Source organism: Molothrus ater, chromosome Z (genome assembly GCF_012460135.2).
Source record: "Molothrus ater isolate BHLD 08-10-18 breed brown headed cowbird chromosome Z, BPBGC_Mater_1.1, whole genome shotgun sequence".
NCBI lineage: Eukaryota > Metazoa > Chordata > Aves > Passeriformes > Icteridae > Molothrus > Molothrus ater.
The window spans coordinates 24,010,214-24,027,280 of record NC_050511.2 but is presented as its reverse complement, the minus strand read 5'-3'; the positions used below and the strand labels follow the sequence as shown (position 1 = coordinate 24,027,280).

At 36.5% G+C, this 17,067-nt stretch overlaps 1 protein-coding gene across 2 annotated transcripts in view; it reads left to right on the top strand.

Moving 5' to 3' along the window:
- The window catches only part of SV2C (synaptic vesicle glycoprotein 2C), a 119,509-nt gene that overhangs the window by 69,335 nt on the left and 33,107 nt on the right, over positions 1-17,067 (top strand). The gene's annotated exons all lie outside the window — the stretch shown is intronic.

Genomic DNA, 17,067 nt, shown 5'->3' with positions numbered 1-17,067 from the left:
CAGAAACATTCCAGGTCAAGGAAACGCCCATTCAGATGTCTACACCATTTGTATTACATGCATTTACAAGGAGGCTCTTATGGTATTTTCTCTTTTACTATTTCTGAATTATTTCTACGTAGATTTATTTTGCCAGAATTAAACAGATAGAGATTTTCCTCCAAATCCCTTTCTGTACTCCTCATCATTCACATCTTCAGTGAAGCAAAACATAATTATTATAAACTACACACCCACTTTTAAACTGCATTTATATTTGTGAATGGGCATTTCTGTGTTCTCTGCTTCTCACTTGAGGACCTGACAATGTTTGGTTTTCTCAGCTGGACTCAGACGTTATTCAATAGCAATGAATGAAGCTCCATCTGTAAAAAAAGCAATAAACTGTCATTGAGCACAGTGGAATTATTCTTCTATTAATAGAAAGATACCAGGTCAACAGAGTAGAATACTTCTGAATGTTCTTTTCTTCCCTCATTTACCAATGTATTCCTTTCATTTGTAGTTCTTCTTATACAAGCTACTTTTAAAAAGTCCTGGGTTCATAAGCATACCTTATCTAGCCCAAGGCGGACTGTGAAGCTATATATGTATGTTTGCCCATTGAACATTTAGACACATCTTTCTGGGAGAAAGCACAGATTACTCTGTATATGTAACAGTTTATCGCTGTTGCTGTTCAAGCAGCATAGCAGTCTGAAACAGGAGATGCCCTGGAACACAAAATAAAATGTTGATAACTGTTGTTTTGACATCAACATGTTATTAACTGAAGGATAAGTGTGATGCAGTGCTGCAGTCACCACATACGGAAAGGCTAATATCATCTGGAAGACAAGCATCTCTTTAGCAAGGCTTTTTGACTTAAATATCTGTTGGCCATTGTTTAAAAACTGAAAGTTTGTGTAGACCTGTTCAAGGTCTCCTAAACTGGAGCTCAGGCTGTGGAGAAGAAACATCTGCAGAGAAATGCTTCGAATTGCAACTAATTTTAAAAGTCTCAGATTAGACTGCTAAAAAGAAATTCCTCTCTACAGTGCTTACATCAGTCTGGAGAGGAGAATTAACAATTATTTTGTAAATACTTCTGCAAGTGCAGTTTTAATTTCAGCATCCTGTTTCAAAGTAGAGTAGTTCAAAGATGTCAGAGACTTCAACAGTGTATTACAATAGTCTTCAAAAATGTTTGTTTTTCAAATTATGAAGAATCCCAAGAAAGAGAAATTTTAGTTTAAAATCCAGATATTTATATTGTACAAAATTTTTTACACCAAGTTTATTATTTAGTCTGAGAATGGGAATTAAAAAGAATTTTGAAAGTTGTTTTATCAGTTATTAAAAAAGAAAAAAATTCTGTACCATGATTGTAAAAATCAGTCTCAATTTTTATTGTAACATATCTCCAAACTAAACATCAAGGGAAGCTAGATAAGGATTTCGGCATCCTTAGCCTATCAGTTCTGATATTCTGTCTGATTTTATGCACTTTGCCTGTAAGAGTCATACAAGCCTTTTCTGACTTTATGGACTATAGGGAAATCTTTTGAAATTTGCAACAATTCCCTACAGTATTTTACTTAGTCATAAAACATATTGACTTCGCTGGTTCTTAAATCTTATTCTTGAACAAGAGGAGTGCTTGATCAAAAAGAAATCAGATTGCAAGGAAGAGAATAGGATGGTGCAGATATCCAGGCTGTTACAGCATAAACTGCAGGGGGAACCTGAAGCTTTTTCCAGACTCTCACACCCCACTTCTGGTATTAACCAGAGAAGAGAAGAGATAGCCATGTCAAATGACATTAGTGAACAAGTCTCCACTGTATGGCCAGAGAAGAGACATTACCTCCATAAATATGCAAAAGATTCCAGTTAAATTAGGCTCCATTATTCCCTAAACCACTTCAAATTTAATAATACAGAATAAAGAAAATAGTAAAAACACTTCTTTCTAACACTTTCAGTACAATCAGACGTAAGTTTAAACATTCTTTCAGACAAGGGTAATCACATTATAAGACAGATCTTCATCTAAGGTATTCATTTTTCATCACTAGCGCCTTTTGTCCTACTCAATTGAGGTCCACTTACTTGTGTTCATAAGACAGGTATTTAGCACTATTCAGGAAACAAACTTGGAGTAAAAAAGTGTGGAATAAGAAATCTACAGAAATGGCATTCCATTTCAGAAGTGAAGATTTCTTGCCCAGGTGTAGTGTGTCTCTCTGGCTGTAAGTGGGAATGTATTAACATGTTCTCTATTACAGCAGAGTTTTCTATTGCATCAGCAAACAATTGATGTTTTATGCTGTGACTAAAAGTCACAGTTACAAATTATAAACTTGTCACTTGTCACAAATGATATTTCTACTTCAGTCATTAGAGCTTTACTAGAGAAGGCCATTTTTTCCTGAATGTATTTTTTTTTGAGAGGAAGTTCTTTACAGTAACAGAACTTAAAAATACAGACATAGAAGTGTCGAAATAATGCACTCACTCTTGTCTTACAAAGCACTATATTTAAAATACTAACTTCTATTTTAAAAAATTTTAATTATGTCTCCTACTGGAAATTTTTGTATTCATTTCCTGGTCAGTAAAATATATTAAATATATTCACTTCTATTCTCTCTGAAAGTTTTTCCTTTTTCTTTTTTCTCATGTCAATATGATTAAATGAATTTAAAGGGCAGAAAAAGGGACTTAATTTAGACAGGATAGAAGTTAAATTTCAAATGCAGTTGTTATATAGTACTAATATGAACTGCCAAATATATTTACAGATTCTTCATTCACTGGATGTTGTCAAGGGCACATGAAACAACAGATTGTCCTTAACAGTTTAGAACTATGCTAAATTCACTAGACCTACTAATGGCCACCTGTTGACTGTTCTTATTCTACTTTCCATAATTAGATAAGTCTTTTTTTAGGCCCAGGAGTATATAATGGCGTCTGACTGCAAATGTGAGGAGAATGGACCAATCTGTTTTTCTTTTGAGTAAGAACTGGTTTGCAAAGTGGCCTGAAAAATATTTCTTGGTTTGTAGCAGAAGATTGTTGTGGTAAAGCAATTAAATTAATCTGAAGAAATTTGCTCTGTTGGCAATGAAAGTGATCCTTTTATCACCCTTTACCATGATGGCTTGAAAACATTTTTGTTGTACTTTCCATGTCATGTGTGCTCTATTTTTGTGTCATCCAACTGAAGATAAAAAAGATAAACCTATCTTCAAAACAGCAATGAAATCCCCTTCTGCATGAAAGCGTCATGAACTGTATAGTAGTAAAACAGGCAAGGCAGCAGGCCTGCACGCAGCAGCTATGCAGATGAGGAGGTAGATATTGGCTCACTGTGCAATTCACAGCATGCAAAGCACCAGGCAGTGTTAATGGAGGAATTAACCTCTCAGGCTGCTGCAGATTTAACTGAGAACATGATGGACTAAAATTGTGGAGCAGCAATGAAAAAAGAAAACCTTTTAACTCCCTTATTCTGTCTGGGTTTTTGTTGGGCTAAAGAGTTTCTCAGTGTCACACAGCAGCGGTGGTATTGGGTTAAAAATTCCCACACTAATGCTACATACTATCAGTGGGTTAGAGACTTAGGGCATAGCAAGTACTAGTGCTTGATGAGCAGTAAAAGTAGAAGGATCTTAGGAGTCATTCATCTTTCAGCACTTCTGGTGAGCAGACCTGGATCCTTTTAAATGGTAGGAGCTGTTTAGTGTGGATTTACAGACTCATCTGATATTTCTGTCAAGAGCTGGTAGTACAGATAATGAAAAAGATTTTATAATGGTGTGTTTGTTAAGCATCTGAATGAAACTGCCACGAAAGAAGTAAAAGCTCAGCCTGAGGCTGCAGGGACCATTATGGACTCTGGTTTGAAGCAAGTTGATGCAACAGATGCCCCTCAAAGTTCCCACACCCCCATTCTATTAAACCCTTACTGTTCCTTCACTTGTGTTGGGGTAGACTAGAAAACAGCAAATAAAGAAAAAATATTAGAATTTTTTAAAAAATAGAAAAACAAGGAACACTGAATAGTCCCAGCACATATAGGAAAATACATGTCTATCAAATTATCCTGGCTGGTAGCTCCAAATGGAAGACAGAAAGCTTCTTGGCCAAATAACCCTGCACTGGTAGAAAAAGTATGTTGGTCCTCATTTAATTGCTAAAATTCTGGACTATAAATTTTTAAAAATTCCAATTCCTTAATATTACTTTTCTTTTCTATTGTTTTTCTCAAACATGTCTTTAAAAATTTTCCTTTTCAAGGTAGTTTAGAACAAATTCATGCCATAGCAACAGCTGTTGGGGAAAAAGTTGAACCCAAGGCATGATTTTCTGTTATATGGTAGTTTGGTATTTTTGCAGAACGTGTCTGAATTTCATCAGTTGTCCAGTACAAAGAGAAATGCCAAAGAAGATGGCCTGGGTAAGAGATCCGTGGGTTTTTTTCTCAGATGTAAAAAGCCCACAAATGCGCCAAGAAATTTGCAGAATTTGAAATCAATATATTGTCCTTTTTCTTAAGACTTGGAGGAAACATGTGAACCAAAATTTAAAACCAAGAACAAATTTTCAAATTTGCCTCATACAATTTCCTTTCTGATATATCTTCTCTCTTCAGAATCAGCCTTCACAAATGAAAAATACCATTTAAGGTTTAAATAAGTTAGAGCTTTGTTACGGTTGAATCTGCATTTGCTATGAGACTGTGTCATGCTGTATAAATGGAATAGATCAGACATAAAGGCATCTACTATGTCACACAACATCTGTTGATCTGTTTTACATTACTCTAAGAGGCAAAGTGATTGATCCCCAATGTGCTATTCTTCCCCCTGCAAATACTTAATGCACTTACATTTATCAGGTATTCTGCAAATGAAGCTTTATCTATACTTTTTCAAATCTGAGTTAATTAAAGTGTGTACAAGGCAGTTTCAATGTTAACTTGAGTTATCAACTTCTATTTGTGAATTGTTCCTCATTTGAAATAATCCTATTAAATTAGATTACACTGAATGTGTACTTTTAAAACATCTTCATCTTTAGGAGCAACAATAATGACAGAGTACAGCAGAGTTTAGAAGTGCTGCTTATGCAAATCTAGCTAGGAGAGCAAATAAACCCCACTTTATCAGGTTTTTTTTTATTTTCTGTGCTCTAATGCACAGTTTGAAATGGTCATTTCAATGTTTATATTTGCAAGCCCTAGAAGTTTAAGTAGCTTTTAGCACATCTACTTAATGAGCACTAAAGATGCTCATTAATGAGCTTCAAATATAACTTTTTCCTTGGCACTTCAGGCTGAAGGTGAAAGAGAAAATTTGTTTAGGGAAAGGTTCAGTAAAAATCTAGCACATTGTTTTGTGAGCAAAGAAGGTATGAGGCTCAGTTTCCTAGGGCTTTCTGTGAATCACCTTTTGATCCTGGTGAACTCCCTTCTGCTCTCTCTTCCCCTATCTTGCTTACAAGGCACCACAGCAGTCCTTTTAGTTTGTCCTTGCTTTTTCTAGGTCCCTTTCTGCTATACTCTCTACCGTTCCCCCTTCTTTCCCCCAGAACTCTGGAATAAGAAACATTCAGATATCCACACTCACACCATGCTCCCCGGTGCAATACAGCCCTGGCCTAGCTGCTCTCAGGTAGAAAGCAACTCATTTTGACCTAGGTCAGACCAGTGCCAAAGCCAATGGACTGAGTGGCTATGCTGCATTCCCCATACCCAGGTAGGCTTCAGCATCCATGAGGGACCACTGATATCTCCTGCCTTTTCCTTCATCTTCCACTGGACTCTCTCTTCTCTGCCTGGGCAGCATATTTCACAAGGCTTTGGAGAATGTGACTGTCTTTGGGACTATTACTTCCTGTGACATTTGATTGAAGCATCTTAATGGCTTTAAAGAATGCTGGTGGAGGAACTGACAGACAGGTGAACAGACTGTTGTCGTAAACATCATTGTTCAATGCCGTAAACACAATTTTCCACAAAAACTGTAGTAATAGTCAATCATTCTTATGACAATAAAATAGTCAACTTCTCAGCCTCACTGTTAATGAAAAATAAGTTTCCCACAATAAATTGGTCTTCAGTATAATTTAAGGAAATTTAAATCCAGGTTAATAAAGCTGCCTTACAAACCTGTTCAGATTGACCAGCAGAAGTACCTGCAGTGTCAGACATTAACCTTGCTTTTCATGTCTAGAAACAAGGAAGATGCTAATCAGATAAGATTTCTTTGTTAATATTTTTAATGTTAAGTCACAAAAAACCTATGTTTGATTTTTTGACTGTTCTACAACAGATGAAAAAATCATGAGATAAAGCATATACAAAAATACATTAATTTCCTCTGGAACATAATATGGCATTATAAATTTGCCAACAATACTTTCATATTATTTCTGTGGCTTGCAGAGCTATCTGCTTTGAAGAACTTGGTGATTTTCCTTTTAGTAATAGTTTCTTTTCACTTTAATAATATATTCTTTCTAAGAATTGCATATACAATTGTAATATAATTTTTCAGTTTGCAGTCCAGTTGCCTTTAAAATAAAATTAACAAAATCAATTGCAAATGACATTGGATTTTTTTTTTCAAGAAGTTTGTTCATACTTTTTCTCAGAGGAAAATATTTTGTGTTACTTTTGAAAATCATGCCTACTTTAGTGAAAGTAATTCCACTGAGGTCTATTCAAATATCCATGCTTACCAGTGTATGTGACTATCACACTTTTAGGAGAGGAACTTGTTCAAAAATATGGCAAAACCATATCTACCTCCCTTACAGTGTTTGTGCACTACATATTTCCAAGACAGCTCTGTTTTTTATACCTTACAAAGATGTTAGCAGAAAACAGTATAAAATGAGCAGTGATAAGCATTAAGATTTCATAGTGAGGGCTCTAGGCTGAGGTTTCCATTCCCAATTTCCTCAGCTTTGCTGCTGGGCAAGGTGAAGAAATACTGCTTTCTACTACTCACTATTCCTCCCTTGCTGTTTGAATTGCTATTGCTTTCTTTTTAGTACTGGGGCAACTTGATTTTAGGCATTGAAAGTTTTGGTCGCCCTCTTAGTTGTTTCAAGAAAGTGGCACTGCCATATAATAAAAAAGTAAGGAAATACAGATAAAGATGCAATAAAGGTAAGGCTTTTATGTAGTTTTATTTTCCCACAGAAACATTATTTAGTTCAGTCTGATACAAACATTTGATTCCTTTATGATTCTAGGCTCTCAAGGAAGCCATGAAGCTGTATAAAAGAAAGAATGTAAAATAATTATCTGTTTTCTTAATGTATTGTGTTTTCATTGTTTCCTTCATAATTGCATTTCAAACACTGTGACTGACTGCTCACAGGCACAATCCACCTCCTGCTGCCACTATGATAGACTAACAGTTATTAGTACTGATTTGAGCGTGCAAAAAATATTTTCTTGGAAGTTTGACCAAGGCTTGAATTCAAGACTTCTGACCCATTGTTCACACAGAACAGAAAGGCCTTACAGTCTGTACAGTAAGGCCAGAAATGTGGCCAGACTTGTTCAATTGTCTGCTGTTAGATTAGAAGATAATTCCTAGAATGCACATTGGCTCTAATAATTTGATCACATAAACTACCTGCTTCGTCTATATGTCTCTCTTACAGGGATAAGATATTACTCCTTTTCATTTTTTTTAAGAGAAAACAAGAGGCAAGTGAAATAGCAAAAAAGGAAATAATACTTTAATCACAGCACTGATATGCTCATTGAAAATAAGCTATTTTCTTGCAACACTGTTCAAACAAATAAATATAATGGTTAAATTTTGAAAGAGTTTCTTGAATTACGGAGATATTCTGTTGTTACACTGCAGCAGCACACAAAAGGTAGAATGTGTATCACTGACAAAAGACATGTCCTCTTGGTATTCTTCAAATATTGTTCCAGCATTTCAATTAATGTTTTGTTTCTATGTTAAGCTAGATAAGGAGGCCCCATTTTCTTTTCATAAGCTACAGTGTTTCATTGTGCCTTTTACTGATTGTCCTTTTTGATTAATTGCTTCTCTTTCCTTCTTTTCCATGAGCCCATTATTTAAATATCCTTAGTCCAGATGCACATAAATCACTGGGAGTCCTGGAGCAGGACAGGAACACTTACATTTTCAATTAGTTTCCACATCTAACTGCTGATTTTAGCAGTGTCTGCAACAACTCATTACTTCAAATATAGCACCATTTGTGATCTCATGGCCGTGGATAGATGGTGGAGGGTGCCACACAAGAATACACAGATATTATTGTATCTGTATTTTCACACAAGAATACATAGATATCATTGTATCTGTATTTTGTGTATGGGTAGGTCAACAATATGAATGGATTCTATTGAAGACAAGTGTTTCCTTATATACTTTGTTCATGGCTACTGCGCAGGGCATTTGACAATTTTATATTGTCTTCTTATAGAAGTGGATTCTGTTTGCTCTCAATGATTTACTCTTTTTGTACTCTTTGGCACTGTCCAAACAGATGCCTCAAAATTAATACAAAGCCATTTTTCAATTCTTAAATAAAGTAGTGGAGAACTGCTAACTACACGTTGGAGAATGGAGGTAAAAAACTTAATACAAATTTAAAGCTACATACAAATGAAGTTCATACAACTTTTGAAGCACATTTTAGTGATATTTGGTTGCAGAGTCTTGGTGCCAGCATTGGCCATATTATTTTGAAGCCCTGACAGCAGCCTCTCTTAACATTCTGTCTCCCCCACTTCTGACATTAATTGCATCTCTTTGAACCATCATCTCTGGAAAGCTTGACATAACCTTTTCTTAGACTGACAAGCCTCCAAGTTGTGATGTTGTCAGTGTTGTGGCTGGCAGATTTTACTCTTTGTTTTCCAGATTGTGAAGCGCCTTCATTGAACAGCTGCACAGAGCCAGACCCAAGCCAGGACTTTGTAGAAATGCCTGAATACATAAATCTCTGGGGCCACTGACTCAGTCAGCCAAACAGTCAGATCAATTATGTGCCACAGTCCTTGTAATGAGATTTTCAGCTACATATTAACCCTTGGTGGCTTATTCTTTTTTATTTATTTATTTATATCTGAGTACTTAAAACATCATCTTTACAGTTTTAAGTCTCTATTGTAAACTTAATGTAATTATTGAATAGATCTTGTTCATACTTGAAAAATACATTTCAATATTTATGCTTACTTTTATCTGGTTGTCAAGCTAAGAAAGTTCAGCTACTGCTGGTTTTTGATAGCTGGTTTTCATAAAATGCTTCTAGGCCATATGGGCACAAAAAAATTAAATCTTTCTTACATAGTTAGCCTTAGTCAGCTAGGTAGTATTCCATAAATCCAGTTGAAAAATGTCTGGTGGTCATTAAATTCAGGAAAGATATAAACCACTGAACTATAACCATCCCAGCACTAATATTTTTCCCCTAAGTCAATGGGATTACAAAGACATTAGGAAGATTCAAAATGTATATATAAAAGACCATCAGAGCAGTAACAGAAGTATTTGCTTCCGTAGGACTGCGAATGGTGCCATATAATGTAGCTTTATATTAGGTCTTTAACTAAAATGAGAAAATTTTCTAAATCGTATTTGCATGCAGAAATGTGACAAAAGCAGACATTTAAAGTAAAATAAAACTTTTGAGCTTTTGATTACATACCACAGCTCTTTTCATCTGAACCCTGGACAAAAGTTGACCTGTGTTCTTCTACACTAATTTCTAGCAGACTTGTGCAGTTTACTCTGAGCAATGCCTTAAGTTTTAGCTTTCATATTTCAGATTTCAGTACTGCCTTAGTGTGTGACTCTGAACTTCATATAAAGTGTTAGCAAGTTCTCTTCACAGGGCAGTTAGACAAACAATCCTTTTCCAGCCTGAGAACCAAGAACACTGTTGCAGCTTCAGGCCCAAAAAGGTATAAACAACAGGAAACTGGGGAGAGCAGCCTGGGAGGATGGGACTTCCTAACCTGGAGCTGTAATTGGACAATTAACCCCAATATGTTAATTGACCAAAACTTCTAAAAGTGTGAAAACTCATGACCAGTTGTCCATCTTGGGTGTGTCTTGGGCAGAGCCCCAGCTGGGATTTTGTACTTCCCAAGGTGTATCCTTTGAAGGCCTTTTCATAAATACCTACTTCATTCCTTTAAGTCTGCCTAGCCTCTGTTCCAGGTCAGCCTCTTCAGCCATCAGGACCATGAGTGCACAGAAGGGAAGTTCAGAACCTTCTAGCCTTCTATAATGTGCATATTTGCTTAATTTAAATAGCTACATAGTATTTCTTAATTTAAATTTCAGGAGTGTGCAATCCACTTAAGTTTCTGGAGAGATTTTGCACTGATTTGTATTTTATAAACTATGGGGTAGAGCAGAATAAAATTATTTTGAGAATGCACAAAGTAGATTATTTTAGAAACACTAACATCTAAGCAGAAAATGAGAGATTTGCCATAGCAAGCTTTCAAAATCTGTGCTTGTTAACCAATTAACCAAAAACTCTAACAAGCGGGCATATACGCACTTCTCAAGGACTATAATGGTATTTGCATTCAGAATAAAGCCATGTTGAAGTTACTCAGGCTCAATTCTGGTAATGGGTGTCTGAGGTCTGATTAAATAATGGGACAGAGACAAAACTCTTAATGGTGATCATTAAAGCCAAGATGTTGCAATGTTGTATTGAAGTGCTTTTTTGGCAGGTTTCCAGTCCTATAGGATAGTTGCATTGCATTGTGTTCAGAATTCCTAAGGTGCAAAATTGTGTCCTGTGTGATGCTAGAGATATTACACCACCAGCATGACATCTTAGCAAAGTGCATTTCCACTATTTCTCCCTTGCTTGAGAATGGAAACTTCTCGGTGACCAAGGTTACAGAAGTACAGAATTGCAGACCTGTTTCCACTCCTCATCAGTGGCATCCTTTGTTCCTTTCCTCTAAGTGGAATGCTCTAGTCTTAGCCCTTATTTTCATGAAGAGTCATGTCGTTGGGTGCAATGAATAGTTGAAGTTGGGATCAACCTAAGAAAGGCTCACAAAATTCTGTATGGTAATCACACATCAGCCAAACATATGTCCTGGGTCAAAATGTATTGGGTAACAACCCTAAGTCTCCTAGGAAGGAGGTGCAGGTATATGAAGAAACCATGCAGAAGCTTTGGACAAATTTGATGTGTCTCAGTTTGGAGACAAATTTAGGAGAAAACACTCTGAAATGAGAGTTCCCTCTGAAGACGAGAGCTCCTGTAAAGCCTTTTGCCAATGAAAATTGAATACCAGTGGGTGAAAGTGAAAAAAAAAAGCAAACTATTGCTTAACAAAAAGCAAACAAACAAACAACAAACAAACAAACAAAAAACCCACAACAGGGTGCCTGCAAGGCACAGAAAAGGATTGAATAAATGCAAGACAATGAAATTTCAAAACCTTAACTCCAGTCCCGACCAGACTGTGTGGCGAGGAGGGAAAGATGGTGGCTGCCCTCCTTGTCTCAGGGAAGGGAAGGAACAGGAGTTTGCACAGCAGACTAGATGGGAACTTTTCTGGTGTTAGTCTCTTCCTTGCAGCAGGCAAAACTGGTGCATTTTAGTGTCCTTTCTCATGTTGGTTCAGCTTCTCTGAGGTCTGGGATTCATGGCACCCCTCACTGGCTCCTCTAAGGGACTGAAAAAACCCACAAAACCCAAATCAAAGCCAAAACAGTTCAAGGAACAAAACAAAACAAAACAAAACAAAACAAAACAAAACCCCAAAACAACATTAAAAAAACACAAAAAAGCTGCCAAGAGGATTCCCAGTACAGCGTCCGGGTGAAGGGGAAAAAAACACCCCAAACCTCCTTGCTTCAAGCTAGTAAAAAACTAATCCAACAAAAGGACCAATGTAGCATTCCAGTCCACTCTGCCCACAGCACGTAAAAGGTGAAGGTTTGAACCAAACCCAGCAGGAGCTAAAGGCTCCCAGCCCTACTCCTGGAGCCATGTTAAAGCTACAGCAGCCATTTCTGGGCATAAATCAGATGATTAGGGGGAAAAGTATCATCATCAAACCACCCCAAGACATGATGTCTATATTTTCTTGTTCCTCTTATGGGATAATGGCTTTGCATTTCATGTCAATGTCTTTCTTTATGGATTTTAACAGTACAGTCTCTTCCAAAACTCTCTGTATTTTGGCACTGATTAATATCTTATTTTTACACCTCTTCAGTGTTACTGAGGTCTTACAGCATTGAGTTAAGATTTAACCTGGGCGAGTATTACTATTTGCATCATATAAATATACAGAAAACCACAATAAAACATTACATCTTGCCAAAAACTTGACATATAATTGGGTGATGTCATGAAGGGTGGTGGCTTGGACACAAACTAAAAGGCATAAACATGGATGCGTCTGTGCAAGATAACATAAGAGGCAGAGAAATCTTCCTCTTCTGTCAATTGTTTTGATGTCAGATAATTCCTACAGCTACCATTCAAGACAGAATGTTTCCTGCAAACAGTACTAAGTCAAAGGCTTGTTGTTGTTTTTAATCTGCTGTTTATCTATAGAGGTGATAATTTGTTTCAGTGTTCCTTTACATTAGTTAAAATGGAATTTTTCCAGCTCTGTGAACTGTAGGTGAATGCTCTCGCTATCATACTTTCTCAGTCATATAGAAAGGGCTGAAGAGGCAAAAAAAATTCTGAAAATACCATAAGCTGCTTCTTGCGAATGCTCTTTACTCTTTTGCCATTGTTTGTCATAGCTATTGGAACAGCTATACCTTCTGAATTATTGGGATAGTCCCCTGAAGGAGGCTGTATAGGGTGAATATGTAGAAAATTTATAATGGTCAAATTAGTTTGCAAGTCCTTGCTCTCTGGTTCGGTATAGCTTCTCTTCTGCCTTGTTAGACTTCATAACATGAATGGATAATGAGTGATTTTGTCATATTCATATTTCTGTTTGGTTGGCCCAGTATCCTTCCCAGTAAAGAAAATTGAAGTGCAAGAATAGCTTCCTTTGTTCAACTCAAGATACAGGCATTACATTCCCATCAGGCCCATTACTGGCAACAGCCTGCTTCAAGACCCTACAGGTTTTAATATTTATCACTAGGGAGGCAAGAGAGATTTTGATTTCATACCCATAAATAGACCAGTTATTAGACACCTCTTACCACTTCCAGCTTCTGCCAAGATTAGATAGATAACATGACCAGACTATTGGGTAGCTGCAGTTCTCTTATTAGGGATACGGCTTTAATTCTCTTATATGATTAGGTTCATCTCTTCTTCTTGCCTGCACTGTGAGTCACAGCATCTTAATAGCCATACTTCAAGGCCAAATGAAAGTCAGATTTCAGACAGACCATTTCAAACCATGCGCAACTTACACATCTCCCTTACCTTTCCCGCACATCTACCTCTACCCTAGCAATTTTAAATATTGATTTGAAACGAATTTTTCTGAGTTCTTTTTTTCCTGTCAGGCCTCATACATTAGTATATTTATTATTACATTTCTGTGTAAGTGAAAGCCTTACTTGTCATTACTGAACCTTAGATTTTGGGCACATAATCATACCATATTATTGTTTGAGGTATGAGGATACACAAACATCCTCCTTAATGGAAAGTAAAATTTTCAGGGCAGTTCTACAGCAGGTATTAGAGAAATTTAAAAAGTGGACTATTGATATGGCTGATCAGAGGTACTACACCTGGGTTACAGTACTATGCAGGCATGGGTTTAATAGTATTTGAGAGCAAATTATTTTCTATGCAAGATCAGTTCTTCTTGCAGCTGTCCTGGAGATTGTTGGAATACAAAATACTGCCACTGGAGTGGCTGGAGACTTGATTTTTGTACGTCTTCAGATAAATGTCAGTGCCAGCACAGAGGAGTGACTTGGGTCCGTGCTTACAAACCCCTTCCTCTGTGACAGAGGAAATGTGTCTTTAGAAAATGCTTTGTTCCTTCTCATCATGCTTTAAGTGTCAGCTCCCTCCATCATGGCCTGCCACACTTCAGCTATTTCATTTCCAAATTCCTTCTTCAGAAATTACCAGTAGCTGACCTGCTGAGACTAGGTTTGTAGAGTATCTAACTCTCTATACATGCTAAAAATAAAACTGCTTTTCCCATGTGATATTAATAATTTAATCACAGAAAAGACAAGTGTTCTACTTTGCGCTACTGGAATACCACAGTAATACAACACTGAAGAATTCTGAAAACATCATTTCTGCAGTTGTTTAAAATCATGGTTTTCATCCAGTTTTGTAAAAATGTGTAGCAGATTTTCCTCAGCTACAAAATTTATCTGAATTTTTCTCTTTTTCAGTTTCTTTTATTCTAATGAGTAGCACTACAATAAATGGTCTCAAAATGACACTGACAGTTAAACTTGGTAATGCCAGGGAAGAAAAAATATAAGTGCAATAATAAGGTACTTAAATGATGCAGGCTTCAAAATATTTCCAATCCTCATAATTTTGCTTTAGCTTAGGGTTGGGAAATGCTCAACAAAACAGCAGCATTTGATAGTAAAAAATCCTGCAATAGTTTTAAGCTTTATTTGTATTGAGTACGGTAACAGTGCCACCAAGTGACAATTTAGAGCAATCATGCTTCTTAGTTCCCGTAAATATTTCAAACAAAAACTTTGAGAATGAGGGCTAGAAAGCTGACTTCTGACCAAAGGTTGTGGGGTAAAACAGAAATAAGGAAAGCTATAAAATAATGTAAATTTATTCCTTGGAAGAATCTGTGAAGTCTATGAATTAATGTAACTTCATTGGTACTCTTTCTCTCCCATCTGTAATTTTTAAATATGGTTCTGCATCTACTCCCTCCTTTGATCTACTAAAAGACAGAAATCTATGAAAAATCAGGTTTTGGCAATTTATGACACTGCCATGAAATTAGTTCCTCTTATTCATACTGAACAAAAATTGTCAATATGCTCAGTCTTTAGCATGCCATAAAATCACAGTATTTGATTTGATTATATTTGTCAGCTTTAGTGTCATAGAAAGGTGTTCACAGCTTCATTCCTCTGGTGTATATAAACTGCCTCCTTGCCAGCCAGTATTTATACAGAGCTTGTGGCCACCCATGTTTTTCATTGCCCACTTTACAATTTAGTGTAACGTATGTGAGTTTGTAGAGATCTATGGTGTTCCTAGTGTGGAAAGTTAAGCAAATCATCCCCATAAACCTGCTCTCTAGTAACATGTCTACTGTAGGAGAGGATCCTTGTGCTTGAATGTACTTACTGTTTATCAAGTGTTATATATTCATAAAATTCATCTTAATGTGGACAGGTTTCCCTCTGTATATATTCAGAAAGTCTGTGAAAAATTATCTTTCCTTTGGAGCAAGAATTTTATAATATCTGTTTGATATATTATAATTATGGAGCTGATAGTATGCTGTTCTGTGGAACAAGACTTTGTTGACATTGTGCTCAACTCATAAATTGGTGATCGGCTACAAATTAGCATCTTGTACATTTTGATTTTGCTCCACTGTGTGCTCCTGTGTTTCTGTAATCAGTAATTGCCATGTCTGTGATTCACTTGGCCTTTTCCAGCAGCCAGGAAAGCAGGAGGGTAGTATTTAGCACAAAGATTCCTGCAGCAGCTTCAGATTCGGCCATCACAGGTTTTGGGTTGCTCTACAGTGCATTACTGCCAAGATGCATTTGGTACAAATGTTTTGCAATGCATAAAACATTGTGACTTGCCCCTGTTCTTAAGATTAATGACTCTTGAGTACAGCATAGCCAGGGAGCAAGGGTGAAGGTCGGCTCCAGTTTTGAGCAGTGCACTGAATGCAGCAATGTAGTGCTGCTGTGCCTTTGCTATTTTGCCATGAATCAGGGGAGAAGGAGATTGACTTACAGCCAAGAACACAATTTCATTTACTTCCAAGACTCGCGTACAAAGGGAATGAAAGCCACTTTGTGAGCTAAATTCAGAGCTGCTCTAATGGCTCCATTATCCAGATTAGCTCATGACCTAGGGAAAAAGGATGTGTTAAATATAAAAATAAATCCAAACTTGCTGTGCATTTGAAATACATGTTTGTTTTGCTCATCTAGTGCTGGTGCTGGAGTAGATGGGACGAAAACCTCTGGAAAGCTCTGTGCAGCTCCAGCTTTTTTTCTTAAAATTGTTTTTTATAATAATGACATTCCTCTTTATCATTAATTTGGCAGATACATTAAATCACAAGATAAATTGCAGCAGCTAATACAGTACATAGTGAAAAAGATGGAACAAAAGCAATAAAAACTATAATGAACATTTCACTTGACATGTCCCTCGGGTATTTTGAGGAGTAAAAAAGATGTTTTGTAGGTTGTCACAATGACAGCAGAATGAACAGTGCATTTATTGCTTTTAATTAAGTGTAGTATGGTTCACTTATATTAATAAATGACAACTAAAAATAAATTACCAAGAGCATTTTCCAGGACTGGCTACAGAGCACAAGATGTTGCTGTTGCTTTGTAACAGGTATAAAGTCAGGTTGGTTTCATTTACTGCAGAATTGCCCTTTGTACAGCTCAATCTCATAAAACATGAACTGGAGCTGTGAAAGGCAGATTGCTTGACTATTCCAGTGGCTTCGTGTATTTCTGGAACAGTTTTTAGTAACAACAAAAGCCAGTACCTTGACTGATTCTGAACATTCTGAAAGAATGAAACTCCTACCCTGTACTGCCTTCCCTGCAGCACTAGCAATTGCACAGCTGCTCAGAGATTCAGATCAGCTCACTGTCGGACCAAAAAATAACTTCACCAAATAATTCTGCATTAGATGATTTTGTTCTATACTTTAAATTACGTAATGAAGTATATTATTCTAATTATTAGAATAAAATGTGTACACAATATTCAAAACACAGCTGTGATCTCTAATTGCTTCATTAACACACGGTAAACCTTTCTTTACTTCCCTTCACAATTTAGATGTAAAATAAACCCACATTATTTAAGTCTTGAAATTCCATAAGATCAAATGTTAACATT